The 26,600-nt window shown below is 43.6% G+C and overlaps 2 long non-coding RNA genes across 3 annotated transcripts; one reads left to right on the top strand and one right to left on the bottom strand.

The window, feature by feature from the left end:
• Nucleotides 1-1,827: 1,827 nt before the first annotated feature.
• LOC135374155 (uncharacterized) lies at nt 1,828-8,924 on the top strand. 2 transcript variants are annotated; one of them, XR_010416785.1, is made up of 4 exons: nt 1,828-1,955; nt 6,221-6,363; nt 6,599-6,753; nt 8,405-8,924. It is a non-coding gene; the product is annotated as an uncharacterized LOC135374155 (long non-coding RNA). The 2 variants fall into 2 exon arrangements; XR_010416784.1 differs by lacking the exon at nt 6,599-6,753.
• LOC135374157 (uncharacterized) lies at nt 3,998-6,603 on the bottom strand. The gene is made up of 3 exons (XR_010416787.1): nt 6,573-6,603; nt 6,201-6,348; nt 3,998-4,017 (listed from the first exon to the last, which is right to left on the bottom strand). It is a non-coding gene; the product is annotated as an uncharacterized LOC135374157 (long non-coding RNA).
• Nucleotides 8,925-26,600: the final 17,676 nt, after the last annotated feature.

The following is a 26,600-nucleotide window of genomic DNA, read 5'->3' as shown; positions in this document are numbered from 1 at the left end:
ATATAGGTACCCGTAATTCTATTGGGACAATTGTTCAAAAAGAAACAAGCGATGCAAGGTCTGTCCGGAGCCCGCCGGTTTAACAAGCCTCGTTTGAGAGGCTCCTTTTTAGACAGCCACGTTCAGAACAACGTTTTATGGAAAATGATGACGCGTTTCAGCCATGTTTCCCACTCGGTTTACAGTATTACGTTTTTAGCCAAGTTATCTAAAATTCGCGATGGCTTTCAGTTTCGTTTTTGCTTCTTCCCTGATTTGTCCAGTACTGTATGATCAGTCCATGAGTAAGCAAAGTCGTAGTAGATTGGTTCAGTGGTGATAGAGTGATGTAAAAAAAATGTTTTCGCTTTGACGATACTTGCTCAAGGGATTTCGATTTCCAAAGCGCTGGGATTGTGCGTGGGATGAATAAAAAAACTGCGGGACTATCTGCGGGTACATGCGCTAACCTCTATGAGCGAATTAATCGCTGTACACCCAGGTTCTCACATTCGATGAACGGCATCGTGACACCTGTTACGTTTTACTGCTGTTTGCCAACTGATCTTTCTTCCCCCCCCCCCGCCACCTTTTTTTTTTGTGTGTGAGGAAAAAGAAGGGAGGCACTTTATTCTACGTGTCATTTTTTAGTGCTCGCATATTTGTTTGCAGAATTAAATGGTATACGCAAACAGTACATAAACAGGGTGATTCCTATTCGATGCAGACGATACGTGTTTTTCCACGCGCGACAGCTGTATTTGCATTCCCATCTGAGTGGCGCCCTCTGAAATGTCGTCTGCTACTGGTTGAAAACACATGCTCGTGAGGAGGTACCGCGGTTTCGTTGCGTTGCAGACTGGGAGATACCCGGGTTCGAATCCCGGTGCCGGCTTGGTGTTTGTGTCTGGGGTTTTTCCAGTGGTTCCCTCAGACGCTTTCGAACATATGTCGACACAGTTCCCGAAGTCAGCCCAGGACACACATTCCCCTAGGGCGTCAGCCGTGTCTGAGGCCGACAACGACGAGCCATCACCACTACCACCATCGCAGCCACCGGTTGTAGCTTACGGAAGGGTGACGACAACTGCGTCGTCTACTACGAATTTCCGTCATCTTGACGCCCACGCGCGCACCCGTGATTCGCTCACAAAACTGATACACGACATTATATGGAGTTGAGTAGACACATACAGCAAAGGAGGTTTGAAAAGATGGTGAAATCGGTACGCAGCATTCATGTATGCCTAGTTATTAAAAAAAGAAAAAAGAAAGATAGCCTGGATGCATATTGGAACCAGCCTGGAAAAGCCATCCCATGCTGGAGCTGGGCTGGCCAAGGCTGTTTCCATGCTGGGTCTAGTGCTGTCATGGAGATAATATAGGAGTGCTGTTTGAAGTTCCATTCTGAAACCATCCAACTTCCATTCCGAAACCCGGATGGTTCCCTGCTGGAGCCGAGCTGGAAATGGGATGTTCCAGCGAGTACGCTGGATCGTGCGAGATTCTTGGCTGTGAACGCTGTGAGGATAATCTTGGCTTATATAAAGCAAAAAAAAAAAAGACGGAAATTAATTTCACAAATGTGTGCAAATAATTTATGCCCGATATAATAAAATAAGTAAATAAAAGAAACAAATAAATAAATACCCAAAAGTGTGCAAGGTTCACATAACTCCACGTACATAAGTAGATTGAAAAAAAAAAACCAAAAAACAATTATTGTTGATTGGCTTTATGCTGAGAGACATGAGCTTTCCCGTGTCAAACCGAAACTATAGCCATAATGCTCTAATCGTAAAATGCGGCCAAGCGACATCGGCATCAACTCAGAATGGAAATGGCGGTTGTGTTTCCTCCTACATTTCACCTTCGCCGACCATATAAAAATGTGAACGTCTTTGCATTTGTGTAGTCGTATGCTCCGTTATGCATTTTGTTCCTGAGCCCGTGCACAAGCTCCATTACGACAAAGGGTAAGCGGCCGTGTGTAGTACGGTTGACACAAAAGTGCTCAATCTGAACCAAGAGGTGCAGTAGTGACCAGACGACCAGACACTTGTCTATCGTTATCTGAACTGCCTTCATGATGTGTCATTGTCCCGCTTGCACGGGACGGACTTACTTTGTCGGACAGTTAAATGAGAACGAGCGACTGAAAAATGACCTTTGTGATTTCACATATACATGTCTCAAACTTTGCATCAAATTGTGTGATATCACATTATTTTCTCATAGTGTTGCCACTGTTGCTGCATGCACACTACTTGTAGTATATCTGTTATCATACCTGTTATGGGGTGTTAGTTATTCTGGTTAAAATAAATATTTGAATTTATTGCTGATTGTCACTTTATTCATTTGTTAGCGTGTTTGTAGTTTCTGCTTTGTGCAGCAATTTATCTTGTATAAGTTGCTTCTACTTGAGCGGAACCTCCTACCTTGGAACATGGGTTCCAGCAGAAGGTAGGCTGAAGTGGAAGCATTCCTACATCGGGACACAATATTCTGGACTCAATATGCCTCAAAGCTGCCATGTTGAACTGTGGGAGTCAACAGCTGATGTACAGAATTAGATCCAGATCCCGTTCCTCTGAAAACTACCACACCAGACATACCTTGGTGCCTTGGGTATTGTACTTTTAGATGATTCAGAACTCCCCAACAAACAGAACAACAGAACAATCATAAAAGAAAGGTACCCAGATAGCTGAACACACACATGCCGCACACATGCAAAAAAAAAAAAAAGAAATGGAGAAAGTGAACCGAAAGGGAGAATTTGATTTCATTACATTACTGGTTAATGCAATGGGAATTTTCATTGACTCGGTTTTGGTTTCACACTACGAAAAGAGTTCCTACAGGTGGCGGACAGCTAGACCACGTTTTCGAAACTTCTCCTTTCTTAGAAATAAACTTCAACACAAAGCATGCTCCTAGCCAACAATCATCCCGAGTGAGATTGTTCTCTCCCTTGGTTTGCTGAAAACGGGAAGCGTACATCTTTTTTATGACAATTAGGAACCTTGTCAGTGACACAAAAAAGGTGCACGTCTCCAGTTTTCAACAAGAGAAGAGAGTGAATGTTGTCATGCGGGATGATGGTTGTCTGGGAGCATGCCATGCTGTGAAGCTATGTTTTTAAGTGTGTAGGGCATAGCTCGACCATCAATACAAGCGGCATCGTGCGGAAGCGAAACCTGATAAACCTTTTTTCCTTCATCGTGCACTTCATACGTCACATCTGCTATGCTTGCATGAGCAGCAACAATCAAGCTAGGAGCCTACAAATGTGTTTGAGTCAATTCCGATTGCATCCAGGAAACTGGAAACGAGGGGCAGCTCCTCAACGACGAGTTTGGGTCAATTGCCTGGGTTCGAAATCGTGAACCTTTCACAACAACTTTCATACCGGTTTCACAGTTCGCCTGACAAGCAAAATGCTGAGAGGCCATTCAGAAGATCGCAACAATGGCCGGAGTAACGGTCTTGACAACGTTATGTTTCGGTTTCCCACTGGCTCAAAAACAAATAAATTGCGCTGATGTTTGCCAGGCACTTTCATGGGGAAATGGAATAAGTGGCCTAAGGCACCTGGGTCCTCTCCTAGACTGAACTTGCATTGCCATAGTCCTGCAGACCTGTATGGGCCATATGGGTTAACATGTACGTTCGATACCGAACCCCTCTAATGACTAACACTGCAACGTAAAGCATTTGTACATTTACACAAACTGGGTCGCTGCATTTCTGAAAATATATTTATTTCTCACTTTACGCTTCTTGTATCATTACACCATACAAAATAAAATTTGCACGTGTTCGCTTCGCCCGCACGCACACGCAACACAGACGTTTGGTGCAAAGATTCTGAAGTGGCAAGATGGATGGCCAATTCATCGAAACTTGGAAAGGAAAAGACTCCTTGCATGTGGACGGATATAAGTACGTCCTCCAGCGTACTCCAGCATGTAGAAATGAAAGGAGTATTGGATGATCAACTGCCCAGTTGTTGCTCGGACTGTGGAAGGGCAGCTGCAAGAGATCAGTGGTAAGTATGAATACCCAGCAGCTCAAACTGCACTAGGAAAACAGCACAATGTTGTGTTTCATCAACACTAGCAAAACAAGACTCAGACTCATTTATCCCCTCATATTTATTTTTCCAATCCCCTCATGTTTGGTGACACCCCCTAATGTGTAAACCCCACAGGGATGGCTACTTCAGTTATGATGAGATACTGGTAATGATATATGTGTAATAATTACCCCCATGCTTGGAGTTCTGGATAAACCAATGGAGCATGTTATAGCTTCCTCACAGCCTTCCCCTACACAAGAAGAAGACTGCTTACATTTATCTAAATAAAGGGACAAATATACAAGGTTCAGATATGCTAGGAAACCGAACTGAAATTCGATGGTTTGTTTTACTGCATTTATTTGTGGGATGGCTTACTTCAACTTGCTATATTATTGGAAAGTGACATTTGCTTGTTGTGACGTGGTGCTTCTCTGTATTCTCCTCACAGACCCAGGTGGCGACAAAGCAGGTGCCCCTATGTGAAGGTCTCTCAACGGTCGCAAAACTGGTTCAGGTCTGGTGTGACTTTGCTTCATTAATCACAATCTATAACACGGGATGGCCCATTGGTCAAGAAAATTGTTAATTGCTTGTGTGCAAGGAGAGACCTACGAATGCAAGATAAGAGCGTGTATACAGGAAACTATACTGAATGGAATATAAATTGCTATACGTTCTTTATCGATTTTCCAGCGTATAACACACACCACTTAAAATTTGCAGAAATTGACAGTTACATGTGTGATGCACACCGATAGATAACGAACATCTACGTCATGCAATTCCCAGTTTTGAGCAGGAACTAGAGAGGAACACGTCTTGTCCAAGTACGGGTTATTACCTACTGTTCTCACTATTATATTATTATTACATTTTAGTTACCTACAAGGTACTTCCTCTATTTTAAAGTAGGAATGTCTGCCACCTGAGTGATGATATAGAGAACGTGAGGTCACGTGAAAACAGCAGGGTAGACGGGTATTCCGAAGATATCTGGGGAACCCCATCTGACTCGTGTGCTATGTCGCCCTCAGTCAGGAGCAATCCCGCTGCAAAGGATAGCAGCTATCCATCTGCAACCCAATAGGTAGTGTCCCGTTTTTGCCGGACATCTGCCCCGTCGTAATGGGGTGCAGCAATGAAACTCCATTCATGGCTATCCGGCTACAAGTCACCTGGCATCTCCCAGAAAGGTTGAATTTTTGGAAAGGAACTGATATGCAGAGTGTCTTTTTCTTTGGTTGATCACAGATCTTTCATAAAAAAAGCTCCGAGATCGGTAGGGATGCGGTTTTTGCAGTTCCGTTGTAAGACCAGGCAGACGTCCTCTCGAAAATACTAGTATGTAGCTTCTAGGTGATTAATTATGTAAAATTCACTAATTAACTCTTTAATGATGGGACTTAGGATAAGAGTAAGCATCCAGTGTGACAGACAATTCTCGATGAAAGCCATTCTACCTTCTAAAAACCCTGAAATGAGCATGTGCGTTAAAATATTCATCACGAAACACTGGTATGCAGATGAGGCAAAGACGAAACTGTTCACCTGAGAAGTGCATATCCTTGGTCCCCGCAGCCTTATCAAGGCTGCGAAGTCTTGGCAGCACATCATAGGGCCACACCCTCTGACGTGGATTGAACCCTTTTTCCTCAGCGCATCTGGTTTGTGTGCTTTTGCCTCATTCGCATAGCAATATTTGACAATGGATATTTCAATGTATGGACTCACTTCATGGATTGTAGAAGGTGGAATGACTTTCATCGAGGATTGTCTCTCACTCTGAAGGCTCGCTTTTATCCAAAGTCCCTTAATTGAAGAGTTAAGGAGGAAATTTTAGCTAACTAGTTGTTTAGTAGTTACATACTGTCTTCCAGAGTATATCTGCCTTGATGTGAAAACGAATCACAAAAACAGCATCTCTGCTGATGTCATAGCTTTTTATTAAAAAATCCAACGAATAAAAAAAAGAGAACACCCTGTATAGCACACACTAGTAAAAGATGCACATTGCCTCTTTGCAACTCTTTCTTTCAATGTGTATAACATGCAGGTTATACACCAGAAAATATGGTACATCTTGAGCTGAAAGTGGGTTGAACACCTACCTGAACTAGGACAATACTTGCCATACCATGAATTTTTCTCTTCCAGGAGATCACATTCGTGCTCCTGTGGTTGCCTGTGCAACAGAAGACAGGCTGCGGGCGAGGCTGAAAGACTGGGCACGGGAGGAGCCTCACCTGCCTGTCCCTGACATTTATGAGCAGGAGCTCGTATCCCTGGACAGAGCACATGTATGTAGCATTTCCACAGCATCACAAAAAGTAACATTCATGAGTCACACATCTTATGTGATGCAAAATGCCAGTACAACAACAATTGCAGATGCCAACAGAAACAAAGCTTAACGATTAGAAATACAGTAAGTACACTCACTACTATACTGCATACAACATGGTGTAAACAAAGGCATAATAATAAACAGACCGTACATTCTTATTACCTCATGGCTGTTGTGGTGGTGGGCAGACCCCATCCAGATATCTACACGTGCCTGGAAGCGCTGCGCCAGATCGAATCGGCACGTGTGGGGCACCTCCAAGCAGCAAATGGTGCCATTCAGCGGCAACAGGCATTCAGGCGGGGGAGACAACTATGGACACATTCCTCAGAAAAGTCCAGAGGTGCTGCACGTCCTAGTTTCATACAACAGCAACACACATTTATGTAAACACTGCACCTGTAAGCTATATTACTCTTAGTAAATTTATGATCATTTTTGGAGCTATAGCTATGTAAATTGCCCTGACACACCCACAGGAAAAACAAAGTAAACAACAATAAGTCTATGAACTGCAGAATGTAAAAATGCAAATTGACAGACATCTCAAATTGGAATTTAGAACAAAAAGAAAATCAGAATTTAATTCTATTTGATTGTAGAATTTCATGAGAATGTATTATGAGGATTTTCAATTCAGAATTTGGCTGCAATTTGGAATTTTGAACATAAAATCAGTTCTAATGATACATTTTACACTTCACTTTAAAATAAAATGAGAATCTTCAATTCTGAATTTGGCTCTGCAATTTAGAATTTTGAACATAAAATCAGAATTATGATCCGAAATTTCACACTTCAATGTAAAATTGGAATTTAAAAAGCAAATTGAGAATTTTCAATTCAGAATTTGACTGCAATTTTGAATTTCCAACATAAAATCAGATTTCTAATTACAAATTTTGCACTCCATTTTTGAATTGAAAATTAGAATGCAAAATGAGAAATTTTAAATTTGGAATTTGACAGTGCGGAATCGGACACTTTCCAGGCAGTAATCTATACTGAAAAAAGACAGAATCGGCTTCTCCTGGCCGCATGGTGCTGCAGGCTCAGTGGTCGGAGAAACTGAATAGGAGTAGGTTCCTGCTCTTCAGTGAGGCAAACAATGGGCAACACACATTGTGCTTCTCTACCGAAGAGCTCTTCCTCCTGCTTGCAGAGAGTCACAAACATTCTTTTTACTTGTCCACAAATTTAGGTCAAATATTGATCATCAGTGTGAACGAGAGAAGTGCCTTCCTGATGCCTGGAAAAAGCTGGAGGTGCATCAATTTGCATTTTGAAGCCTCAGCGAGAAATTGCTAGTGAAACATAGCTTCAACAGGCACTCACTGGTGCACTGCAGGCAGTGTTTTTGCCTGCACAGCAGGTGTCATTTTCAGAAATGTGCAGGCCTGTGGACTGGCAGCTGCTTACACCCACAATGAAAATATGTGCACATTTGTGCCACTTGCTTTTGGGCAGACAGTGTGGGATCTACTGAAGGCAACTGCACTCAGGGTGTCTGGGGGCACCTGCATGCACAGGGCCCTACTTGCTCAGGAAATAGGAATAGAAAGTGGTGCAACAACAAATAATGCAACCCTAACTTGGTCCTTCTCAGATGCACATTATACAAACACAAAATGACAATTTTCAATCACAGATTTTACACTTCAATTTAGAAATTGAATTTTAACAAAAAATGAGAATTGCATTGTATTTAATCAGGATTTTCAATTAAGAATTTGGCTTTGCAATTTGGAATTTTGAACATAAAATCAAAAATAAAATGATATATTTCACACTATAATTCAGAATTGGAATTTAGAATGTAAAATGAGAATTTTCAAGGTTTTCGTGGATGGGGCATTCTTCACTTGCCCACATATTTCGACCAAATATTGACTATTAATGTTGACAAGGATAGCAAGCACTTAATCGTGGCTCTCTTCTTGATGCCGGGAAGGAGCTGGGACACCTTTGAACATGCCTTTCGACGGTTTCTGCAGGAAATGCAAGATCAAGACCTTGCGTTATCCTTGGACTTGACGAGAAGTGATTTTGAACAGGCGCTCATTGGTGCGTTGCAGGCTGTGTTCATGCCTCCTGGCATAGAGGGTGCCATTCCCATTATGGGCAGGCTGTATGGCGCAATGTGCAGGCCTGTGGACTAGCGGCAGCATACAGACACAAAGAAAATGTGTGTGTGTTTGTGAGAAAGACTGTAACACTGGCGTTTGTGCTAGCCACTTTTGTGCGGATGGCATGGGGCCTACTGAAGGCTACTGCACCCCAGGTGCCAGGGGTGGGGGCTTTTGTAGTCTACTTCGAAAACATGTGGATGTATGGGCAGTACCCTCCGTTAACATTGAACCAACAGGGAAACCTTGGTGCATGGACAAATAATGCAATGGAATCGTGGCAGCATACATACATTGGTATGAACTTCCTGCCCTTTCTACATCATAGAAACACGGACAGCAATTAGGACAGATAAAGAGGGTGCCTAATGAGAAATCTGAAAGCAGCAGCTGGAGGTCACCTGCATAATATTTAAAATTGCACAACACATTGTTAGTTCATATTTACATCTCATAGTAATTAGCCTAATGGCATTAATTGAACAAGATTATTTGTATGCAAACTTGGTAATGTTGTACACAAAAATTTCATGTCATGGTCTTTAGTTGATTTCAGAATTTTGCTCTGCAATTGGGAATTCTGAACATAAAATCAGAATTATGATAAATTTAACACTTTAATTTAGAATATGAATTTATAATATAAAATGAGAATTTCCAATTTAGAGTTTGGCTGTGCAATTTGGAATTTTGAACATAAAATCAGAATCCTAATGATTCATTTCACACTTGAACTTAAAATTGGAATTTAGAATGCAAAATGAGATTTTTCAATTTATAATACCGCAATATGCTCTTGCATAACACCGTCCATGCATCTACCGTGAAAACAGAGGGAACCACCCCCTTTTGGGCCACAGGCCAGATCAGGGTGCCAGCACCAGCTTGAACAGTCTTTATTCTGGTTGTCCACAGAATTTTCAATTAGGGATTTGAAATTTGATTTAGAAATGGAATTTAGAGTGTAATATGTGAATTTTCAGAGTATTTGTCCACAGATTTAGGTCAAATACTGACAATCCAAGAACAAGAAATGCTTAATACCTTCTTAGGGTTTACAAACAGCTGGGAGGCCTGTGAGCATGCATCTGGAGGCTTTAAGCAGATAATGCGAGAGAAATCTTGCACGTCTTTGGCCTTGAAATAGGTGCACTGTGGGCAGTGTTTGTCTCTGCATGGCACAACGTGTGCCATTTTAACTGCAGTACAGGCAAAATATGCAGGCCTTTGGACATACATAAACATAACGTAACAAACATAAACGACAAATAACACACTAACATAACATAGAAAAACAAATAAAATTAAAATTTTCAATTTCAAATGATGCTTCAATGTAGAATTAGGAATTGGAACAAAATGAGGATTGACTGTAGAATTTGACACTGGCTATTTTGAAGTAAAAGTTATACTTAAGATAGGAATTTTTAATTAGGAATTTTACTCTTTAATTTAGAATTGCATGGTATGTTTTGTGCAATACTGTCCAAGCCATAATGTACAGTGGAAAAGGTCACTACTGTCCACAGGCTGCAGCAGACCATGGACTCAGTGGTCACTATAGTGAGACTGAACAGGAGGAGGTTCCTGTAGAGCAATGGGCAAAACAAAACTGTTTCTTCACTAGTGAAGAGCACTTTCTCCTGCTTGCAGAGAGCAGAGAATGATTTGTGGATGGGACTTTCCTACTTGTCCACAGACTGTTCATTAAATACTAACAATAAGTCTGGACAGAAACAATCAGCAACTTGTAATCAAGAATTCTGTAATGACCTGGCTGTATATGGAGGCCGCTAAGCAGCATGATGCTCTTTGTTGGCCCTTTTTGTGAACATTGTTTAGGAAAGCCGTGATTGGAAAGTTATCTGTAGTCATCGATTGGTGCAAAGCAGTATGTAATATCTCACTGTGACTATGAGCACTACACCTGCATGTTGCTTGCGACAATGCTGCTGCAGGCAGGTAGACTTCTTGTATGTTGTGTTGGCGTCTCGTTCCCTGCTCCTCAAACTAAAGGAAAAGTCACTTTTGCATATGTTACATCCGCTCGCTTGCCTCCTTTTGTCCTTTTGTTTCGTTCAATGAAAATCAAGTCCAACTCATCAATGATGAGCATTCCCTGGCAGCTGTTCAAGACCACAACATGACATTTTTTTCTGCCCCTCTTAATTATGGTAACATGCAACAATTTCTGGATGAATGCTTTAATGCATTGTGTATCACTTTGGTTCTGATTTGGTATGAACTGGGATTTTCTGGCACAACAACATCAGGGATCCAAACAGCGCCAGACTGGGTACATTGCTTAGTTGTCTAAGGTCAGCTGGATTGATTTGTTCTCCATAGCATTGTCTCACCAGGTGTAGGTCCACCTCTGGTAATGCTCCATAGTGAGCAATGTATGGTCAACTTTCAAACCACTGCCAGCAGCAATTGTTGCCCGAGCAAAGTATGCCACTGTTATTGAGGGGTAGAATTTTGGATATTTGGAATTTTAGATACCAGCCAGTTGAAGAAGTCCCCAGTAGCATTATGTATCACTCACACACTGAGAGGACTGGTACAAATAGAAACGGTTACCAACAGACCAAAGGTTGTAGACGAAGGTGTTTTCTGAGACTGACAAGCAGTGGTCACTTGCAACAACCCCCCATTTAGGCTCATTTGTGTATGAAAATTCTGGGATGCATACTGTAACATATGTGCATTTTTCAGCATTTTAAAACGTGGAATAGCATTCAACGAGGATAGTTTCTCAATATGCTATCTCGCTTTTCCCTGAAATCAACTAATTCAAAAGTTAATTAATGAGTCTAGGGTAATTAGTCATCTGGGAGTTCAATACTGTCGTCCAGAGGGTATCCGACTGGCCGTAGAACTCAACAGCAAAATACAACATCTATACTGCACTCATAGCTGTTTATAAAAATTCTGTAAATGCTAAAAATAAACACCCTGTATTCCTCAGTATTTACGTTTTGACCATCCGACGTGTCCTTGGATGACATCGACGTGTTTAAACTCATTAAAGCAAAAATCCTATTGCTACTCTAGAGGTAAGAAAACAGAAACATATACTACCGTTTGCATTTTAGGAACTACAGGTATCGTAATTCAGCAACAACAAAAATTGGGATTTAAAACAATATTACTCAAAGCTTATCTTGAGAAATTCTGGTCAGATACGGTTACTGTTGTTAACAACAGTTTTGATGTTCTGGGTGACGCACTAACACTTTTGTATAACCATTCTATTGAGGTAGGCAAGTATTCTGATACGTGTACTAAACAAAGGCCAAGGTTGTTCCCATATATAAGAGTGGCGACCGAAATGATTATCATAATTACAGGCCCATGTCTGTACTATCCGTAATTAACACAGTCTTTGAAAAACTTGTTAGTGTTAGAGTCAATTCTTTTTCAGAAATGTTTCAGCTTTTTTCTTCCGAGCAACATGGCTTTCGAGAAAAGCAATCCACTTCTTCCGCTGTACTAATTGCCACAAAATTTATTAATAACGTGTTAAAAGATAACCTTGTAACCTTCCCTGCTGGCATCTTTCTATACTAAAAAAGAAAAGCATTTGACACGATAAACCACAAGATCGTGTTGAGAAAAATGGCTTCCATGGTCATGCCTTCATTTTTTTTTTCAGAGTTTTGCAGCAGTTACCTGTCTTCACAAACACAAGCAGCTGTACGTAACAATGTTCCCTCCCAGCCTCTGTGTACCTCTATAGGAGTCCCACAGAGCTCAGGTTTGACACCAATATTAATTTCCTTTATACAGTTATGATCTTCAGAAGGGGCTCAACAATTCCAAATGTGTAATGTATGCTGATGACATCAATTTCTTTATGCCCGACACAAGTGTCGCACAAATGCGATGGCATGCTGAAGATAATTCGGAATACACTGATTAGTGGTTTAGACAAAACAAAATTATGTTAAACATATATGAAAGTTATGCAGTTGTTTTTCGTAGCACATTATCTAAATTATGAAGGATTACACTTAATCTTGCTATTCATGGTAAACTTATACTGCAGGCTGATGAAAACACCTCAATGTAATTATGGACGAACATCTTCATGGAGGATGTCACATTCAGCACCATATTGTCAAAACCTTTTGACAATGGTGCTGAATGTGACGTCCCCCATGAAAGCCTCCCTGCCTCCCCTCGAAAGCCTCCCTGAATGTGACGTCCCCTTTTGAAAGCCTGCCTGCTCTTACTTAGAACTGTTTCCAATTAGTGTACTACGCTCTATTTATTTCACGCTAGGTCATTCATATCTCGCTTACTGTTCAGAATCATGGGGCCACAGTGTACAGCCCTATGATGAACCTATTCTTAGGTTACAGAAAAGATGTCTATGAATCATGGCATGTAAGAACTACTACAGCCCCTCATTGACCTTATTTTTAAACCAAATAGTTCTAGATTTGATTACGTCATTAAACAATGTACAGTTCTACTCACGCATAGTATTGTTAATTGTAATTTTCTATTTTCAGTTCACTTGTTACATCCCAAACTGAGATTGACGAGGGAGAAGGATTTAGACAACTCCAATCTTAGGAAGATCAGTAATGTATATGGTCACAAGTCTGCAGCATTTCAAGGAGAAGATATGGGATTCTGTAGACACAAATAGAGTGCATAATATTAAACCTGCCCTCACTAGGCTCTGTGTTTTGAGTGGCTCCATTAGATTTGTCCAAATCAGGTAACGCACAAGAGTGTATAAGTGTTTTAGTGCCATTGTTGTTTTCTAGTTGATTCATTGTTCTGGAGTTCTTCTTTTCACGTTGTTGCAAGCAGATTTGCACCAGGATTTTCGGGGGGAGGTCTTGCCTTGGATAGCTTGCTGCTACACTGTCAAGGCCAATTGAAGCTTTATGTAACAATGGAAATTGAGGGGGTGGACAGGACATCCGCCCCCCCCCCTTTCTAGACCCTAGAGACTGTTTATGTAAATTATAGTATCAGTCCCATTACCTGCATATTGGTATAGGTCTGCAGGTGTTTGTTAATTATACATGTTCTTTATTATTCGTAAACCTTGGGTAACAAAGGAACTGAGACAAATGTTAAATATTAGAAATAAGCTTTATAGAAATGTCATAAAAAGTAGGTCACCTGAAGATTTAATTATTTTTTAAAAATACCGAAACAATGTAAACTCGAAGTTACGTAGCGCAACAAAGCTATACAGTATTACAATACAGTTTTCAAGAATGTTTCAGCTAAGCCAAATATTGCATGGAAGAGTCTTAAATCAATTTACAGTCGGGAAAACAGCCGTGTCGAGGAGTTGGCCATAGGCGGAGCGGTTCTACTGGTGCACGGTTAGCTGGAGAGTTTCACACTTTTTTGCAACCCTGTCAAACTTACACAATTCCACAGGTACAAGTTCACATTCTCCTGGCATACACTCCGTTCCACGCCAAGACCCGGTTTCTTTCTGTTTCCAACAGATTCACAGGAGGTCATTTCAATTTTTAAAAACCTCAAGAATAGTAGTAGTTGTGATAATTGCTGCTGTATTAGCTTTTATTTTTAACAAAATAATTTATTCCGGTGTGTTTCCGAAGGACATGCAAATTGCAAAAGTGGTCGTTTTACATAAAGGTGGGGACCCTAGTGTTCTCAGTAACTATAGGCCCATATCAATCCTACCAGTATTTTCAAAGGGTTTAGAGAAATTAATCCATAGCCGTCTTGTATCATTTTTAACAAAGAATTCCATGCTTTCCGATTCTCAGTTTGGATTTGGAAAGCAACGCTCGGCAGAACTAGCTCTTCTGTCCCAGAAAGAATATATCCTTTCCGGGTTCGAAGAAAAACTCATTACTCTTGGTCTGTTCATCGATTTGACCAAGGCTTTCGATTTACTGAATCACGGTGTTCTCTTCTTAAAGCTTGAGCACTACGGTATCCGCGGTGTTCCATTAAATTTAATACGCACTTATCTTCAGCATCGCAAACAGTTTGTTGATATTCAGGGTCAATGTTCGGGTATACACCACATCACAACCGGTGTACCACAAGGGAGCATTCTTGGGCCACTGCTTTTCATTATCTATGTGAATGACATGTTTGCCTTATCGAACCACATTAAGATAGTAGCTTATGCTGGTGACACCGCCCTATTCCTGCAAGGAAAGGGTCTCACAGATTTAACAACAAAGATGAGCAACTTCTTATCAACCTTCTACACGTGGTCTACAAAAAAAAAATATATTTGATAATGAACCCCCTTAAAACCAAGGCTGTTGTTTTCCACCCACTGCATAAGGCTATTTCCTGCTCCGAATCTATTGTTATCGGTATACAAGCACGATATCTTTTGTCAAGGAGGTGAAGTCACTAGGCGTCTGGTTCACTGATATGATGTCGTGGGATAAACACGTCAGTTACATCACTAACAAAATATCGTGCGTGATCGGCATCTTAGGTTGACACAGAAACGTCCTTCCAACTACAGCAAAAGTTATGACCTATAACGCACTGGTTTACCCTCACCTCACATACTGTCACCTAGTTTGGGGAACCACAACACAAACAAATCTTGAAAGGTTACTTTTGTGTCAGAAGAAGGTACTTCGTCATATAGCAAACGTTCCCTTTTTACATCCCAACAGGATCCCTCTTCGCGAAATTTAGCATAATCAGAATTATGGATCTCTATAAGTACCGTATGTCCATTACATATGCAACTTCAGTAAAGCAAAATAATCACATCTTTCTAGCCCTAGCCAATTTAACCATGAGATTAACCCCTTATTCACTACGCTACAATGAGCCGTAATTCACACCGTGTGCACGAACTAATTATAGCTCACAGTTGGTTTCATATAATCTTCCACGACATATCAATTGCCATATCCAAAACAACATTAACATCAGCTGTCTTTCAATTCGCTCTATAAAGGCCATGTATGTTCACTAGCTTTTTTGTTTTATGCATTGTGTTCATTACCATTGTCTCACTCCGTAATTCGTCTGGTTTGCTATTTGTCATTGCTCTGTTGTATCTGTCGAGTGTACAAAGGGGGGTCAGACCTCGTCAAGCTGCAGTTTTTGCAGCTTTTTGTCTGTATCCGCTCACCAACTGTCATTGGTGAAATAAATTACTATTATTATTATTTTATTTGAAAAAGCAGGCAATTTAATTCACGTAGAAAGTAACGAACAAAGATGAAAGTTACTGAAAAGGTTAGCCAGCTGTAGGACTCGAACCGACATCTTCTGGATTATCTTCTCTTCTCTCATGTTCTCTCAATTTAATTCAACTCATAGGTAGGGCGCATGGGTAGGACACAGTCGGCCATTTGAAAGAAAAAAGAAGAAGAAAACAGCAGTTTGCCTGCTTCCCCGCATAGGAGGCCATCCTTGAAATGCTCCTGTGCGAGGTTCGCTACAGACACAGCCGCAATAAAGATAAAACAGAGTTTTGTGGCATGCGTGCAGTTCAGAAATTAACTATAGCGTCATATGTGCAATACCTATATTGTAACATAGACGGGTGGAGGCAGGTTTCAATTTTACATATTATGCTTTCCCACCCTGCAATTTCAGTGAGGATGGTTGTCAGCTGCTCGAACGTCAGTGAGCTACGTCCTAAAGTCTTGCGCAGGGCGTCTTTGACTGATCTCACCAGCCGTTCCCAGAGACCTTTCACCACTCTGTCCATCTCACTTTCTGGTTGGAAGGCGTCTGACTCTCCTACCTGAGCATCCTCAGACCATCAGTACCACTGATGAAACCCTGCTGCAAGAGTATATGCAGCTGGCACATCGTTAATAATTACCGCTCCATTTCACTCACTTCTATAGTATCTAAAATTCTCGAACGCATAATCTTCTCGAACGTAGTTAAGTACCTTGAAGAAAAATGCTTAGAGAAGGATTCGGGATACTTGAAGGGACGAATGACAGGTGTAAAAAGAAACGAAGACACGAAGTGTAATAGTTCTACACACAGCTAGACGCCGTACAAGCAATCTGTGATACACGAAAGGGGAAAACTTGGCAGTGTTATGTGTCAAGATCAACCGCATGAGAAACGGATACATATGCGGAAATTCGCTATGTTTTTATTTGCTCCAACTCGCCATATTAAGTTGAACAAACACAACCAGATACAACTACCACTAGTTCAAACAACTCGGAGAAAAGAGCTAGGTGCTCACGCCACTCACGCCAGCAATCGCTCCATTCCTGACGTCAACACCTCTTTTCCTTGAGTCGTTGGAATTCGTTCATTTTGGGGGGTTTGAGGCTCACATGTCTGTGTCGTCCCGAATTGTGGTCTACCTCGGCAATTCTCGTTGTTTACGTCGTAACTTCTCGCTTCGTACGGACAATGATAGCCTCCGATAGCCTCGTGTCAGTTGCTTTCCGGTGAGAGACCTGTAGATCGGTGTATTCATACGCGACATTTCATTTTGCCAATATTTCGATAATACCAGCTATAAATTTGAAGAAACACGATAAACGCGAGGCAGAACATCGCAAAATGCCCTAATCTTTTGTTGCCGCCCACATAAAACACTGCGTTGCCCACCCAATGTAGCACGGCATAGTGTACACAAGCCTAACTATGATTTATTTTGAAAGTGTGGATTTCAAAGGGATGAATTTTTCGGCGGTTTATTTCAGCGGATGGATTTTGGTGACTGGAATTTTAAGCGTGTGTTTTTCAATTACTTATTTTTAATGGTGTAAAACAGCGTACACCCGCCCCATGTATAACGAGCCACTTTTGCCATGTTGTCCTCACTCGAGAATGGAGAGAGATAAAAAGATCCCGCAAGTTTCTAGCCGTTCGGTGTTCGGAGTGCACGAATCCTTTAATAGGTGATTCAGATCTCCTACAGGGTTCAAACCTAAAAGCAGGGCCGAAGGTTGCAGAAGGACAGTCAGCCTAAGGAATTTCGGGAATAACGCCATAACCTGTAGTAAATAGACGGAAGGTGCGAATTGAAAAGTTGTAGAGCAAAGAACGAAGAACACGCATCCAAAATTTCCAGTAAATTGGAGGTTAGGTAAGCGAGATTACGGCACTAAAGGGACGGCACCCACGGAAGCGTCTCCGAGCGGCGTCAGCCAGACTTGCTGGCGCCAGTGTCATGACCCTCCAACTCCAAAGCCCATATCTGGGGAACGGAGAGTCGCGCGCTTACGGGATTAAAGCGGTTGGAAAGAGCACGACAAGAGCTTCAAAACTATGTCAAACACGACTCTGTAGGTGCGATGGAAACGGTTTTAGGGAAAAAACAGCCGGCAGTCCCATGTATTGGGAGGAGTGTAAACACGGAAACCGGCAGCTCGAGAACCAGAAGACTTTGACAGCTGTAGTAAATTTTGCCACGTTCACCGAGTTGAGGCGAGTACACTCTAGAAAGATGAAAACTGTCCATCGCGGGCTTCCGTCCGAAAAAGGGCATCAAAGCTTAGAAAAACAGAGTTACGAACGCGTCTCTGCCCACAACCCCCGAACCGCTAAAGACCGACCCATGGTTCCATTTGACCGATCGTAGAGCGACTCAAGTCCTACTAGGACGGAAATTCTGGCGTCGACGTGACCAGCGGGGCGGATGTTACGGAGCTCCGAATGTATCGGAAGTGCAGACGGAGGCCTGGAATTTTCAAGTATCTCGACTACTCTTAGGATTCCTGCGAGCCGTGAGCGTGCACGTGAAGGCGAAGGATTGGGGAATCCGTCACAACAAACCACGTCCTGATAGAACTGGTTTAGTCCTAGAAATTAGACCGAGAACCCCATCGACACCGCAATGTCGCTCGATGGGGTTCAACCGCCACCTCGACCTGTTGCGCACTGTTGTCGAAGTTTGTGCTTAAATAGCACTCAAACAAATGCACGCATCATTGTATGCTTGATGGTTCGTCGACTAGTAATGGACATACTCTATGCATGTTCCATAAATGAATGCAACCGGTCCATTCAGTTGTTTTCAACCTAAAAAAATATATTCATTTGCAGTGGTTCTAATAGAATTCGCACTTGACAACCTGCCGTATGTGTGCGCGTTGGCAAACATGATTGAATATGACTAGTTCGTTCTGGGCCCCAGTTTTGAAGGATATATATATATATATATATATATATATATGCAATCAAATAATGTTTGTTGCTGTGTTAATATATCACTTGGTCCCGTTTTTAAACGTGTTGAGCGATCGCAAGGATCTAGCGCACGGCTGCGTGCATCACATAGCGTACCTGTCGTACCAGGCGTCGCAGGCGCAGTCGTCCATTTCTCCTTCGGTGACTTGGCCTGGCTTGGATTGTGCTTCAACTGGATATTTAGCGCGCTACAATCAAACGCAAGCCAACGTCTGGTAAAAATGGGGTATCTAAGGGCGGCCTCCGGCATTGCACGCATCGGGATAGGAACAAATACATGGGAAAATGGCGACCTTGGGGGACCTGCTCCTCGCACTATGGCAAGAGTACGGAAAGTCGCGCGAGGACGGGACGAATACTATCGGAAAGAGGACGCTTTCCCCGTCAAAAAGAGACCTCAATCGCCTTTCTACGCCAACAAAAACCCGATATCGAGAAAAATGCCCACAGTTCTATGTATAAGAGGGCCGCCGTTGCCACGATGTCCTAACTCGGGAACGGAGAGCGATAGAAAGGTGCCGCAAGTTTGTACGCGTTGCCTATGTCGAGTGCGTTTATCCATTCAAAAGAAATTCGCATCCGCCGCGGGATTGGAGCCTGTAAACGGGGACAAAGTCAGGAAATGGTGGTCGGTGTCAGGAATTTCGAGAATGACGCCTTAACCTCTGGAAATTGACGCGTGGTTTGAATGAGAAAGTTGTAGAGCAGAGAACAGAGCACATGCACACAAAATTTCGCCTGAATCGGACGTCGGGTGTGCGAGTTGAGACTCCGAACAGTGGGAAGCGTTTCAGAGTTGCGCTAGCCAGACTGGTCGCCTCGTCATCGCGAGAACGGAATGTCGCGCGTCCTCGGGATCACCGCTGTTCGAAAGAGCACATCGAGACTGTCACAAGGAAGGGAAACACGACCGTGTCGCAGCAAGGAGAACGTTTGGGGGGGGGGGGGGGGAAGCCGTTGGTCCCATGTACTGGGAGGCCAGTAAACGCGGAAACCTGTAACTCGAGAACCGCTATAGTTGGAAAAGTGTGGTAAATTTTACCACATGCACCGCGTCGATAACAGTATGCACTCCAAAGATACATTATGTCTGACGAGAGCTTATTTCCGAAAAAGGGCCCCGAATTTGGAAGAAACGGCGTTTCTAACGCGTCTCCTCGTACAACTTTTAAACCACTAGAGATCAGCTGCTAATGTGATTTGAGCGATCGTAGAGCTATTCCAGACCTGTTCGGACCTAAATTTTGGTCTCGATTCGACAAACGGGGCGAGAGGTACGGGACTTTGGAGGTGTCGGAAGCACCGACGGGGGCCTTCAATTTCCAAATATCTCGGCAACTGTCAGGATTTCTCACAAGCCACGAGCATGCAGGCGAAGAGGGAAGAAACGGTAATTCGTCACAAAAAACCGCGTCCCGATATGACAGCTGCAGGCCGAGATATTAGACCCGGAAACCCATCGAGCGACAAAGCAGTGTCGCTGGATGGGGTTCAACAACCACTGCACGGTTGAAAAACGCCAAGTACTGTAACATGCCAAATGTGTGCATGGAACGCACGCATCATTTTATGTTTGATGCTCGGTCGATCAATAATGGACTTGTGTGTATGTTCCAAAAATGAATCGAACATCAGTTATTTTAAGCTGCAGCTTAAAATAACTGATGAAACAATCAGCCCTCCTAAAATCAATATAAAATTGTTACATGTAAAAAATTTATATGTAAACATTTTATATTGATTTTAGGAGGGCTGATATGAGGGGGGGGTTCCTGCACGTTCTTACTTGTTTCAGGGTTTCAGGGACTTATGACTGGTCGACAAAGGATGACCCCTATGTGGCCGTATGTGACCCTGTATGACTCCTGCATGGTCTACATATAGGACCCGTGTAACTCCTACACCCTCAATTTTGGAACTTATGGGTCCCGCATGGTCCTACGTGACTCCTGCATGGGCTCGTTTAGGATCCCATAATGGCCTACACAGCAGTTATATAGGACCTTATGGCTCCTACATGACTCCTTCATGGACTCGTATAGGATCTATAACGACCTACACAGGAGTTATATAGGTTCCTAAATAACCCATAGGGATGCTGTAGCATCCTATATAATTTTACACAGGACCTATATGAATTACTTATGGGTTTTTTCAATAGGGGTGGTATACAAACAGAGATTTTCCTAGATTTTAAGAAAGCGTTTGACTCTGTTTCACACTGTGACCTTATTCATAAACTGCCATTACTTAATCTTCAACCGGATGTTGTCCTGTGGATCCAGTCCTATCTTTCCGATCGAACACAGGCTAAACTTGTAAACAGCTCTCTTTCTTCCATTGTCCCTGTTTCTTCTGGTGTTCCGCAAGGCTTTGTCTTTGGACCCCTTCAGCTGTTTCTGATCTTCATTAACGGTCTCCCAGATAGATTCTTTAACACCCTCGGTGAGACTATTTGCATATGACTGTATTGTTTACAGATGCATCCACACTCATTCCGACCATATGGACCTTCAAGACCTTGACACAGTACTCGCATGGTGTTCATTATGGCTTCTTCCCCTGAACCGTGCCATCATCCTCCTTTTTCTCGCTCTCAAAAACCCTTCAATACCACGTTGGACACACTCCTGTTCCCTGTTCTTCCTGTTACACATATGTGGGTCTGATCATTTTTCAACTAACCTCTCCTGGGCTGACCACATACACAATGTCGTGAATGATGCTAACTGCAAGCTCGGTTATCTTCGACGCAATCTAAAAATGGGCACCGACCGATGTCCGATTACTCGCTTATATAACACTAGTCAGACCCAAACTGGAATATGCCTCGGCCATCTTGGAGCGCCCCACCAAACTAGCCTTATCGATCTCCTTGAATCTGTCTAAAACCGTGCGACTCGTTTTATTCTCTCCGACTAATCCTATCCTCTCAAGTCGTCAATTCGTTTGCCCCGCTCTCGCTTCGTAGAACTTTCATTCGTCTCTGTCTTTCTCATAAATTCTCTTACGACTCTTCTATCCGTCCCTCATTTGTTGCCCCAGCTGATTACATCTCAGCCAGGTGTGATATCATTCACGTATAACAATGCCCATCGCAAGCCGCACTTCTTATTTTTTGTATTCTTATTTTCCGCATATTATAGCTGCTTAGAATGACCTTCCCCAGTCCCTCGTCACAGTCTCTGACGCTGTTGTCTTTCGTAGCCAGGTTGTCTACATACGTCGGTTTTTCATCTTGCCACCTCTTCCGGAATCTCTTGTTCTTACGTGCATTTAGCACGTGTTCTTATATGTTCATGTGTGCGATCGTTCCGCCCCCCTCATGTAAAGGCCCGCGAGGGCACTCGAGGTATAACCATAAATCAATGAATAAATAAGTAACAGCACCGATTGCAAAAATAATTACGAACAGAAAATACAATTTAGAAACAAATATTGCAGATACAGATCAACGGATTGGAAAGGAATCTATGCACGCGCCGCGCAGTAAAATATAGCTTGCTATGCCTTTCCTTGCGGTCTTGTAGCACGAACGTCGGCGAAGGGTCCCTGCCGGTACGTTAGACGGAGCATTTGTTTACAAATGGAGAAAAGGCGATGGCGATAGTGTTTCATAGCCCACGTTCCACTTTGGTTGCATGCCTCGAACCAAAGCAGTAGGAAACACGGACGTGGTCCGGATAATAGTTTAGTTTCATTCCCATAAACTCGTGACCTCATTGTTGCTCATGCATGAAATCAAATTAAGCTTAGACGCTTCACATTGCGACTGAGGTGCGAACAGATCTCCACAATTAGCCGAAGCTCGGAAGACAAGCGATAAGTCGTACCTGTTCTGTCCTGGAAAGGAAATCTCGCTGCATTCGTGTGCAATTCCCCCTTTCTAAGTGGGCACGCCGAATTTAGTGGCCTAAGGGATCTTTTATGTACCTCTATTTTTGCTTTTTTAAAAAAAACTGTGACAGTCATTGTTCGTGATGAGGAATACCAAGGCCTGTGCGCCTATGCGAAGGTAGCTTGAGTAAATACGGCACGCCCTTCACTTTAGTGGGGTAAAAAAGTGACATTTACTTGGCAAATTTCCGAGTTCAGTTCGCAAAAATTTACATAATTAAACTGAGGTTACATGACGTGCTCATCAGGAGGTGGCAAAAACCAAATAGAACAAATGCCGTTGACCGCCTGATTTTATGTGGCGTAGTTTGTTTTTCTTTTTTTTAGATTAGAATTGAGTGACACGTTTTCTGGGACATCCTGTATAGGAGGCTGTGCTTTATCGGAAGGGAATCCCCTTCATAGATGACCATGACTGTCGCTTCCTCCGCTTTCCCACCCCTGGGCGCAGTTTTGCTTTATTGGGTTGCTACTCGTACAGTGCAGTGCTGTTGATGCGCGGTGTTAGCTTTTGTAACGTGTGTACAAATGGATACGCCGAAGCGCGCCTTGGTTTCTGGCCCGGAGCCGACATTCGATCCCGCCCTACGGCCCTTCTAGAGTGCGTTGGGATTTTTTTTTTCTGGTCCACGTTTACGCATGTCCCAACATCATAATTTTTTTTTATCAGAAATCGACGTTGGTCGAACAACACCACTGGGACGTTTGAGCAGGAACGACTCCATAAAACAGCATAGGGGAGGGAGCATTTATTTATTTATTTACGAAGGAAAGAAAAAAAAAGTACTGACGGCATTCTTTTTTTTTTGTGAGCCCATGTGAGGTGTCGAAGGCAATGAACTGGCGGACAGCGCCGCCGAAGCAGCTCTCTCTTCTCGGACACGGACGCGTATTGCACTGCTGAGAGGCGATCGGCGGTCCATACTTCGAAGACTTGTGACTCCTCTGGCTACCCGCCAGCGGACCGCTGACATACTGCCCCCCGCCATGCTGAGCAGAGTTGACCCAGCACTCGCTTTCCGCATGCTAGCACATATCTCTCGTCAAGACGCCGCATTAGTTCATCGAATGCGCCTTGACGTAGCCTTCACAGCACAGTGGCGCTACCGCTTGAGACAAGTTAACTCTCCCCACTGCAGTCACTGCGGTGCTATTGAAGATCTCGAGCACATTCTTCTCCATTGTCCACACTACCACCCTTCCCGCTCCGTAATCTCCGCCTCCCTCAACGAGCTAGGCTCCCGCCCCCCTCTCCCTCACAAAACTGCTTGGCTCCTGGCCGCATCCACCTCACCAACGCTCTGCCCTCAAGGCTCTCTTCGCCTTTTTGGACGCCACAGGACTTCGATCCTCATTGTAACGGGACCCATTCCTTCGTTCCCTGCTTCACCTCCAGCAATGGGGTAGCGTATCGGCGATGAAACTCCCCAGCCATCATCCTGAAATAAAGTTGTTGTTTTTGTGAGCAGAGGGTTCCCAAGTTGTTCTCGTGTTCCAATTTATTGCTTCTTTTTTGTGTGGCGATGCAAAGTGCCAGTCTCTTCTTGCTGTTGTTTTTGTGTAAATTTTCTTCTCTAACCTATTTTTACCACAGTGAACCTGCCTTACGTGACCACTGAACGATGGCGAACAACTGCCCAGAAATGTGGGCAGCTCCGACGCCACGGACGAGCACCCTACACCCAGCAGCTGTACACACCATGGACAATTCCAACGTCGTACTTCAGCAGTAGTTCAGATTGGTAGTGTGTACACCAGCAGGATGAGGGTGTGTATGGATGCTTGTAGACAACGTAGATTGTGGAATATATGTCTTTTAAAGTGAACCGCCCTGTATAAAGGTATGACGGAAGCTCAAGAACATGCGGGGTTCAACACGAGAGGTTCCTCGTGTCTGTAAAATAAATTGCAACTCTCAAGTGACAAAACTCACGAAAGCAATGGCGAGAGACAAAACCGGTGTTTGAGCGCCCTCTATTGTTTGATTATCTCACTTAACCTAATGATATAACTAAGGCTCCGCGTTTTCGTTTTTTATTTTTGGCCATATTCGGCGCTTGTTTTTCGATGTTTATTAACTTTCACAAAATCGGCGTTTTTCCATATTTTCCCTGGCGTGGACATGCTTTACCCGACAGTTATCGGCGAATAGAAATCAAAATTTAGGCTGCGTTCCAATACCCAGGTTAGGGCCAGTTCTCACTTGGCGACGCCCGACGTGGCGTCGTGAGCGGGCGGCGGAAGTAGAGGCGCATTTCCGCCTCCCGTTTAGCGCGCGCGATTTTCATGTTCCCACCAGAGTGGCATTCCGTCGTCCAAAGCAGACGAAAAATCAGGAGGCATGGCCTTTCTGTAACACCTTATTGGTCGCCAGTGTATTGTTCTCGCCAACTCTCGCCAACGTCGTGAACGAAACCGGCATGGCAAAAATTTTGGCTCGACGTCTCTCCTCTCCCAACGCCGGAAATGCGCGTCTATTTCCGCCGCTAGCTCACGACGTCGCGTCGGGCGTCGTCAAGTGAGAACTGGCCCTTAGTCGACTGCCTAGCGGTCTAACCGGAAGTGCCGCCATCTTAAGTCTCGTTCCAAATCTCGGCAAGTGCGCTATTCAATCGGCTACCGCCTAGTGCGCATCGATGCAATCTTACGCTTAGTCGATACGTCTGACCATCTGACAGCCGGGATGGAGACGCGCGTTGACGGTACCAGCGTGCCCGCTGTTTCTGCTGGCTTTAAATGTAAAGTTGCACATATGTTTTTTAAAACTGCGTAGAGAGTTGCAACACATGTTTAGGCTGCGTTCCAATACCTCGCGCCCGCGAAGCCGCCTAACTAGGCAGCTGAGTAGACCCCTTTGCTTGTCACTATTGGAACAGGCTTGGCTAGCCGAGGCGCCTGTGGCGCCATCTCGTTGCTCACGCAAGAAATGCGTACGGCGCAAGCGCAGCAGGACTGTAATGCGCTAAGTTTGTAGGACATCGTGCATAAACTGTCATCTTCACAACTAAACATGTGTTGCAACTCTCTACGCAGTTTAAAAAAAAACATACCATTATGTGCAACTTCACATTTAAAGCCAGCAGAAACAGCGGGCACGCTGATACCGTCAACGCGCGTCTCCACCCCGGCTGTCAGATGGTCAAACGTATAACTAGACTGCATCGATGCGCACTAGGCGGTAGCCGACTGAATAGCGGACTTGGCGAGATTTGGAACGAGACTTACCATGGCGGCACTTCCGGTTAGACCGCTAGGCAGTCGACCAACCGGGGTATTGGAACGCAGCCTTGGTTGTGAAGGTGAGAGTTTATGCACGATGTCCTACAAACTTAGGGTATTGGAGTCCTGCTGCGCTTGCGCCGTACGCATTTCTTGCGTGAGCAACGAGATGGCTCCACTGGCGCCTCGGCTAGGCAAGCCTGTTCCTATAGTGACAAGCAAAGGGGTCTACTCAGCTGCCTAGTCAGGCGGCTTCGCAGGCGCGAGGTGTTGGAACGCAGCCTTAATTTCCGCATGACGCCCATTCAACAATGGCGTTATTCGCTGCGGTGGCGTTTTGCGGTTAACGAAAAAGTAAACAGACATTCTTCATAGCCATCATATTTCTGTATGGTTTCTGATCTGCATAAACAACTTGCAGGGCATGGGCAAGAATTTATCTCTGCCATCGTTCCTGAAATGTCTCTCTGTACATTCGGTGTTTTTCGATTAAAACGGAATGAGGGAAAATTTGCCCAGCGTTTTTCGGTGTTTTCCGATTAAAGCCGAAAACGCGGAACTCTAGAAATAACGTTGCACCATTGCACTAGAGAATTCATTGCACTAGAGAATCAGCGACGTCTTATGCCTTCCTTTTTCTCAGCGCTTCTAGACGGATATACCCTTCCCACTGGTAACACCATGACCTAAAATTTTCTTTGGGTCTACAGGTAACTGCATTGATGGAGCGGAAGAAAACAAATTTGTAACTCTAAACTTGGACTGTACGCTCGAGCGAGCTTTAATTTTGTGC

The sequence above is a fragment of the Ornithodoros turicata genome, unplaced genomic scaffold (assembly GCF_037126465.1).
Source record: "Ornithodoros turicata isolate Travis unplaced genomic scaffold, ASM3712646v1 Chromosome45, whole genome shotgun sequence".
In the NCBI taxonomy this organism is placed as follows: domain Eukaryota; kingdom Metazoa; phylum Arthropoda; class Arachnida; order Ixodida; family Argasidae; genus Ornithodoros; species Ornithodoros turicata.
Note: the sequence above shows the minus strand (reverse complement) of the source record. Positions and strands in the feature narration are given on the sequence as shown.